Raw genomic sequence first — 8558 nt, 5'->3', positions numbered from 1 at the left:
CCAGTCCAGCCAAGTTCTAGTCTGTCCAACTTGTCTCTTGATGAACAAAATAAACAATATTTCTATGGCTATATTCCTCCAGTCCAGGAATATATTCCTCAGGTCCAGGATCCCAGCTTCATTTTTTGTTTTTGTTGAAACACGAGATTTACAGATGCTTCAGAAGCAAATTTTTTTGTATGAGGCAATCAGGGCTAAGTGATTTACCCAGCATCACACAACTAGTGTTAAGTATCTGAGGTAGGATTTGAACTTAGGTCCTCCTGACTTGTGGACTGGTTACTGCACCATCTAGCTGCTTCCCCCCTCTTCTTTTTTTTTAGCCAAAATAAGGGGTGGTTTTTTTTTACTTTTTTTGAGAAACACTTTTCCAAACTCTGTAAATTGGATGTTTTAAATATAACCAATTTCCAATTAAAAACAAAAATATTGTCAGAAAGTTTTTGTTTTCTTTAAAGAATTGAAAATTGAAATTAAAGGTTAAGAGGGTCCAGGCCCCCCCCACACACACACACACACACTCGGAACCTACAGATTTTGACCACTGAATAACTTACTGGGTTTTAAAGAATGGACCTTTCAAATTGATTTTTCCCAAAGGAAAAAAAAAGTCCATAATGGCAACAAGCTTGTCTGCCATCCGTTGTTAAGTCTGGTCCCATAAAGAAGTCTCTGCCTGTTGAGTGACTGAACACTTAATAAAAGGTATTATAATAAAAAATATAATAAATGTATTATAAATAATATGTAATATAATTTAAAAAGGCATTATAATAAAACATACTTCAGAGTATCCAATTTTTCTTGGTCTAAGAGGCAGCAGCAACCACAGCCACTTTCTGAGCAGCTTCCTTTTTGGTGTGAGGAGCTTGAAATATGGTAATAAGATTTTATTTTGAAAAGCATTTAAAATCCCCAAGGAATGAAACCAGACAGTTAAGTCCATAGGTTTCAAAAATATATTGTCTCAGAGCCAGTTACCTTTGCCAGGCTGTTTTGTTTTTTTGTTTCCTACAGAAATCTTTTCCCATAATCCTGAATTTTTTTTTGGTATTATAGACCTTATTTTTAGAATAGAATGCGTTTTACCTGGAAATGGGTATTTAAAAAAAGTCTGGGACAAAGTTGGGTGCAAGAGGGGAAGGGGGAAGCCATCTAATACCTGTTTATCATCATGTTGAAGCCCAAAATCCCCATGAGAAACGTCCCCAGAAATGAGGTCTACTCGGAACTTCCATACATTAATATGGACATTAATCTGCTCCCCGGTGCCCCCCAGCCCGGTTCGGCCGGCCTTGGGCAGGGCGGCTGCCCGGGCCCTGACTGCAATGGCAGAGGCGGCACCGCCCGGCCCGGGGGCCCCGGGGCCCAGGCCCGGCCGCGCTGACCTTGGGGGAGGCGCGCGGGGGCGGGGCACGCGGCCGGGGTCACGTGACGGGGGCCGGGTCACGTGACGGGACCGAGGCGGGCGCGGCCATCTTGGTAGCCGGCGCCTTCCCCGAGCCCGAGGGAAGGACGGGGCGGCTGTTGGCAGGTGAGGCCCAGGGCCGAGCCGGGCTGTGAGCAAGGCCTGGGGGCAGGGCGTGGCGCTGAGGGGGCCAAAGCCTCTGCCGCGGGGGTGGACGGGCCTGCCCGGGCGTCGGCCCTGCCCAGGCTTTGCCATCTCCTTCCCCGGCAGGGTGCAGCGCCCTGAGCTGACGCCCGAACGCAGGCCCCGGCTGCCCGCCAGGCCGGGCCGCCGCCGTGGGGCCCAGGAGCAGGCCCGGGGTAGGATGAGCCGGAGCGGCCGGTTGGTGCAAAGTGGGCAGGGACCCGGGCAGGACACGGGCAGGGCACGGGCAGGGACACGGGCAGGACCCGGGCAGGGACCCGGGCAGGACCCGGGCAGGACCCGGGCAGGGCAGGGACCCGGGCAGGGACACGGGCAGGACCCGGGCAGGACCCGGGCAGGGACACGGCAGGACACGGACAGGGCACGGGCATTTAACTTCCACACGGAGCCACGGCAGGGCCCATCGAAAAGCCAGAATTGTGAACAACATCCACGCACGTCCTCAGCTGCAGATGATGGCGCTCCTTCAGGGCCAGGATGGTTTTTTGCCAGGTTTCTTAAGCCCAACAGTATTCCATTACATTCATATACCATGACTTGTTCAGCCATTCCCCAATTGATGGGCATCCCTTCAATTTCCAATTCTTTGTCAATGCAAAAAAAAAACTGCTACAAATATTTTTTGTAGCTTAATGATCTCTTAGTGGTATTGCTGGATCAAAGAGTATGCATAGTTTGATAATCCTCTGGGCATAGTTCCAAATTGCTCTACAGAAAGATTGAAACAACTCACAACTCCACAACTTTCCCCAAAGTGGCAGGCAAACAGTAGGCACTTAATAAATGTTGATGGTACCTGAATTTTATCAAAACACTAGAGGTAGTCTTTCTGTTCTGCTTGTAGACAAGATGAAAAGAGAATGGGCTAGCCTTGGGGCCCACAACCAAAAAGCATTCATTAGTATGGGAGTGTCTCTTTAGAGAAAAGCCTTCCAGGAAGAGTCCCAGAGGATTATCAAACTATGCATACTCTTTGATCCAGCAATACCACTAAGAGATCATTAAGGTACAAAAATATTTGTAGCAGTTTTTTGTTCATAAGGACAAAGAATTGGAAATTGAAGGGATGCCCATCAACTGGGGAATGGCTGAACAAGTCATGGTATATGAAGCTAATGGAATGCTGACAATGACCTTACTATTCATAATTCTTAGCAATCACCTAGATGAAGGTCTAGATGTCACTTAACAAATCTAGACTGGATCCTAGACAGTTAAGTCAATAAACATTAATTAAGGGGTGGCTAGGTTTCGAAGTGGATGGAGCTCCAGCCCTGGACACAGGAGTATCTGAATTCAAATACAGTCTCAGACACTTAATAGTTACCTAGCTGTGTGGCCTTGGTCAAACCACTTAACCCCATTGCCTTGCAAAAACTAAACAAACATTAAGTACCTACTATGTCATGCTGGTCAGAATAAAAGTCTCATGCCCTTTTCTCTGTCTTCATCCCTCAATCTCTTAGCAACATGAAGTTTTTGACCATCTTCACTTCCCAGATACTCTTACTAGGTTTTTTTAATACCATTTCTTACTTTCTTACTGGAAAAAAAGGAGAGAAGGGAAGAAAGAAGAAAAGATGGGAGAGAAGAAAAGAAAAGGAATGGAAAGGGGAAAAGGAGAAAGGGATAAAGGAAAGAAGGGAGGGAGGAAGGTATGAAAAAAAAACGAAAGAAAAGAAGAAATAACCATTTATTAGTGCTTACTTTGTGCCAATTTCCAGAGATACAAAAGCAAAAAAGAAAGGTAGTGGGGCAGCTAGGTGGCACAATGGATAGAGCACCAGCCCTGGAGTCAGGAGTACCTGAGTTCAAATCCAGTCTCGGACAATAATTACCTGTGTGGCCTTGGACAAGTCACTTAACCCCATTGACTTGCAAAAAAACAAAACAAACCTTTAAAAAAAGAAAGATAACCTCTGCCTTCAAGAAGTTTACATTCTTTTTTAAAAAATCTTATTGATATTTTATTTTTCCAGTTATTAATATTTTATTTTTCCAATTCCAACTTTTGCAAAGTTGAGACCGTGTTCAACTTTCATTTTTGTAAAATTTTCTTCTTTCCCTCCCCCTTCCCAAGACAGGAAGTAATCTAATATAGGTTATATATGCATAATCATGTTAAACATATTTCCCTATTTATCATGTTTTAAAAGAAGAATCAGAACAAATGGGGAAAAAAACAGAAAAAAACAAAATTAAAAAGTGAAAATAGTATGCTTTGATCTGCATTCAGGTAGTTCATTCTCTGGATGTGGATGACATTTTCTATCACAAGTCTTAGAATTGTCTTTGATTACTGTATTGCTGAGATATCATAGTTGATCATAGCACAGTCTATCACTTTGTACAATGTTCTCCTGGTTCTGCTCACTTGACTTGGCATCAGTTCATGTAAGCTTTTCCAGGTTTTTCAGAAATCCACCTGCTCATCATTTCTTATAGCCCAACAGTATTCCACTACATTCATATACCATGACTTGTTCAGCCATTTCCCAGTTGATGGGCATCCCTTCAATTTCAAATTCTTTGTCAATACAAAAAAAAAAAAACTAAATATTTTTGTACCTTAATGATCTCTTAGTAGCATTGCTGGATCAAAGAGTATACATAGTTTTATAATCCTCTGGGCATAGTTCCAAATTGCTCTACAGAAAGGTTGAAACAACTCACAACTCCACCAGCTATGAATTAATGTACCAGTTTTTACAGATTCCCCTCCAAAATTTATCATTTTCCTTTTCTGTGATATTAGCCAGTCTGATAGGTATGAGGTAGCACTTCAGAGTTCTTTTAATTTGAATTTCTCTAATAGTGATTTAGAGTATTATTTCATATAACTATAACTTTAATTTCTTTATCTGAAAATGAGAGTAGTAAAGACAGTGGAAAATAAGAATAAATTTGACCATTGATCAATTGGGATAATTATTTGTATTCTTATAAAACAAGTTCTCTATAGATTTTAAAAATGAGGTCTTTGTCAAAAACTGGCTGTAAAAATTGTTCTTCAGTTTTCTACTTCACTTCTAGCATTGTTTTTAGTTTTGTTTGTGCAATACTTTTTAAAATTATCCATTTTGTATTTCATAGTATCTCTGTCTCTTGTTTGGTCATAAATTCTTCTCTTCATAAATCTGCCAGGTAAATTATTCCTTGCTCTCATAATTGAGTTATGGTGTTATTCTTTGTATCTAAATCATGTGCACATTTTGACCTTATCTTACATTCTAATGAGTGTAAACAACACTCAAAAGGGAGTTGAAAAATGCAAGATAGAAAGAGAAAGAGGAGCAGCTAGGTGGTGTAGTGGGTAAAGCACCAGCCCTGGAGTCAGGAGTACCTGGGTTCAAATCCAGTCTCAGACACTTAATAATTACCTAGCTGTGTGGCCTTGGGCAAGCCACTTAGCCCCATTTGCCTTGCAAAAACAGAGAGAGAGAGAGAGAGAGAGAGAGAGAGAGAGAGAGAGAGAGAAAGAAATTTACTTGGCCATGGCACTGTGGGGTCGTGGTTTTGAAGTCCAGAAAATTAGGAATAGGGCTAGGAGGAGAATGAAGGCTATCCTCCAGATAGAGAATGCAGTCAGTAGATCTCCAGCCCTGAAATCTAGAGGACTAAATGCAAAGCCAGCCTCAGACACGTACTAGCTGTAGGACCTTGGGCAAGTCATTTTACCCTGATTGCCTGGCATGGACCTTGGGCATGTCACTTTACCCTGATTGTCTTGCATCCAGAGTCCTCTCCAACTGTCCTGATTCATATCTTCTCATTGGAACTCTGGAGGACGTGAAGCCAGTAACTCAGCACAGCATCTTCTCACTCAGATCCAATTCACATGCTTCCAGTTCATCATGGCATCACCTCCCTGATATCATGGTCTTCTTGGAGAAGAAAGGGCAAACCTACCCCTCCACAAAATAAGAGCTCTACTCCCCTCCCCCACCCCTAAACCAGTGGGAGAGGGAGAGTAAAAGCAAGGAATATTCCACTGTGAATTCTCCATGCCCTCAGATATAGTGAGGCTATGCCCAGAAAAGATTTCAGGTAACATCTGTTATAACACTGAATGAGGATAAAATATCTTCAAATGTGAACTAGACTAACATTCAAAAATTGATCAACTGTATATCTATCCCCTTCCTCTTGGATAACTCCTGGTAGGAATCAATAGATTTCCTTCCAAGGTTCTCTAGCAGACATCTAAATTGACATGGAAAAGGTTTCATTGTCTTCATGGATCCTAGAATTTAGATTTAGAACTCAAAAAGGACCTTAGAAGACATTGAATTCAACCCTCTCACTTCAAAGAAGCTAAGCACATGCAACAGAAATCATGTCCTAAAACAGGATCTGACTTAGCATGGTCCTTGAGGTAATGATGATGTTTGTCCTTCCTTCTCCAAGAAGACCAGGACATCAGGGAAGTGATGCCATGATGTGCATATGGACTGAATTTGAGTGAGAGGGTCTGTGCTAAGTCACAGGCCTCACTTTCCCCTCCTGAGGTCTGGTGACCAGATATGGATTGGAATGACTGGAGAGGGCCAGGGCAATCAGGATGGAGCGACTGCCCAAGGTCTCACAGTTAGCAATTGTCTGAGACCAATTTTACATTCTGGTCTTCCTGGCTCCAGAGCTGGGGCTCTACCCACTGTGCCACCCAGTTACCCCAAGGAAGGGGATGACCTACTGGGGAAGGGGGGGTGGTACAGAAGAGAATAGTGGGCAGCCAATCAGATGCAAGCCTGGTGAGCAGTGGGGGCGGGGCTGTCAAACTGCCATTTGGTAGTGGCCACTCTGGAAGATGGACATGGCTCTTGGCCTCTCTTCAGAGTGACTGGGCTGGGTCCTCTCCCGTTTGTCAAGCTCCTTTAGGGTTTGGGGCCCCACCGTGTTTCCAGTTGACTTCTCTATTGTTTGTCCGCCCGCTTATAAGAGGTAGGTGAGGAAAGGGTTGGGAGAGGGAATCTGGGTAGAAAGGGTTGTTTGTGGGGTCACAGTTAAGGGCCACGGACCCAAGGATTCAGGCAAAATGCATTGGGGGGGGGGGGGATCCTTGAGTCAGACTAATCCTAACCTTTTTAATGAGGATAAGGGTCTTGGAGACTAAAGGTTCTCTTGTCTTCCCATCTTCTTGAGAGCTACATCATTCTCATTTAATGTTCTTGGATAAAAAAGGAGGGAATAAGCATTTATTTAGCTCCAGCTGCGTGCAGGTGCGGAGCTCAGCACTTTACCAATATGATCTCGTTTGATCCTCACAGTGATCCTGGGAGGCAGGTGTAATTTCTATTCCCATTTTAAAGTTAAGTGACTTTCTTGGTAGTATCTGAGACTGGATCTTATTCTCTTCCTAATCCTAATGAGCATAATGCCCCAACAATCATCTCTTTCACCTAGTCTTTAATCCCTATCTTTCTTCAATTCCTTTCCCCACCTTCTACAAATACTTAAAAAAAAAATCTCTCACCATCTCCTCAAACTATCAATCTATATGACTACTATCTTTCACAATTAAAATTCTAGAAAACATTGTCTACTTTCATTATTTTTTCAACTTCTCTTGCAGTCTGGTTTCTGACCTCATCACCCAATTGAAAATGATCTTTCCAGTTTTACTGTTTTCTTATAGCCAAATCTGATCACCTTATCTCAATTTTCATCCAACTGTACCAGAGCTGACACTGATGAATCTTCTCTCCTCTCTTGGTTTTTGTGACACTTGCTCTTTGATTGTTTTCATCAAACGTGGAACTATTTCCAGCTTTCCCCCAGAGATATCTGTCTTTTCCACAAGCAATCAGTGCTATCAAAATTTATGGAATAGATTTATTAAAATGTCTATAAAGAATAAGGAATGGATTCATATCTTAGCCTCCTTATGTAATGTTATATACCATCTTTAGATGAATGTCATTACTTCTCACCTGCTCAGGTGATAGTCATGTAGTCTCTGCAAAACTCACTGGTTCTGGGACTAGTCAACTGTCCTCCTAACCCAGACTCAGCTTTCTTCTATATACAAACCACATACTCATTTATTCATTTCTATACAAATATCTTTTCTATACATTTAACTGTGTTGTTGTTCATTTGTTTCAATCATAACTGACTCACCATGACCCCATTTGGGATTTTCTTGACAAAGATGCTGGAGTGATTTGCCATTTCCTTCTCCAGCTCATTTTACAGATGAGGAATCTAAGCAAACAGGATGAAGTGACTTATCCAGTGTCACCTGTGTGTCTAGTATGGGTCTTAAAGGTGGATCTGAACTCAGAAAGATCGGTCTTCCTGACTTTAGGCCCAGAATTCTGTTCACTACTTCCATCATCTTTTAGGGTATCTGGACTTCCTTTTTTTTTTTAATTTTCTTTCCCCAACCCCCTGATTGTCATCTTTCAGCCTGACCCTTCATCATCTGTCTAGGCTCTGGAGCTCTTCACAATTTGGCTAGCAATTGCCATAATATTTTCTCTCTCTCTCTCTCTCTCTCTCTCTCTCTCTCTCTCTCTCTCTCTCTCTCTCTCTGTCTTAGACAAAAAAAAGTCAAATTTCCTCCAAATTACTTGTATTATTTTGTCTATATTGTCTTTGTGCTTATGTCTACTGCATTTACACATACATATGAATACCCATAGACACACACAAACCCATAAAACCACCAGGCATAAACAGCCTTCAAAAAATGGGGCCACAACAGGGGAGGGGGAAAAGGTTCTCAAAAATTCAGGTAATGGAATAAGACAGGAGGAAAATGAAGAATTTGTCAGGATAAAAGGAAAAATAAAATCCAAAGGAAAAAGAAAAAGGACAATATAATGAAGGTGGCCTACCTTTCATAGAATGTGCACCCTGAGTTGTTATTTCAGGGGAGAGGATTGGATACTCCCCTTACCTAACTAGTAGCACTGTCCAACTTTTCAGAATTGAAGGGCAATTA

At 42.3% G+C, this 8558-nt stretch overlaps 1 protein-coding gene across 9 annotated transcripts in view; it reads left to right on the top strand.

Annotated features, from left to right (window-relative positions):
* Positions 1-1453: 1453 nt before the first annotated feature.
* Positions 1454-8558, top strand: part of ADCY10 (adenylate cyclase 10) — a 127241-nt gene continuing 120136 nt past the window's right edge. For 6 of the 9 annotated variants that reach the window (XR_012475592.1, XR_012475593.1, XM_074221919.1 and 3 more), the window contains exon 1: positions 1454-1534. The gene's annotated coding sequence lies outside the window, so the exon portion shown is untranslated. Of the gene's footprint in view, positions 1535-6360; positions 6554-8558 lie in introns of those variants that run through there. The other 3 variants (XM_074221916.1, XM_074221917.1, XM_074221918.1) reach the window with 2 other exon arrangements.

This window comes from Macrotis lagotis, chromosome 2, assembly GCF_037893015.1.
Source record: "Macrotis lagotis isolate mMagLag1 chromosome 2, bilby.v1.9.chrom.fasta, whole genome shotgun sequence".
In the NCBI taxonomy this organism is placed as follows: domain Eukaryota; kingdom Metazoa; phylum Chordata; class Mammalia; order Peramelemorphia; family Peramelidae; genus Macrotis; species Macrotis lagotis.
Note: the sequence above shows the minus strand (reverse complement) of the source record. Positions and strands in the feature narration are given on the sequence as shown.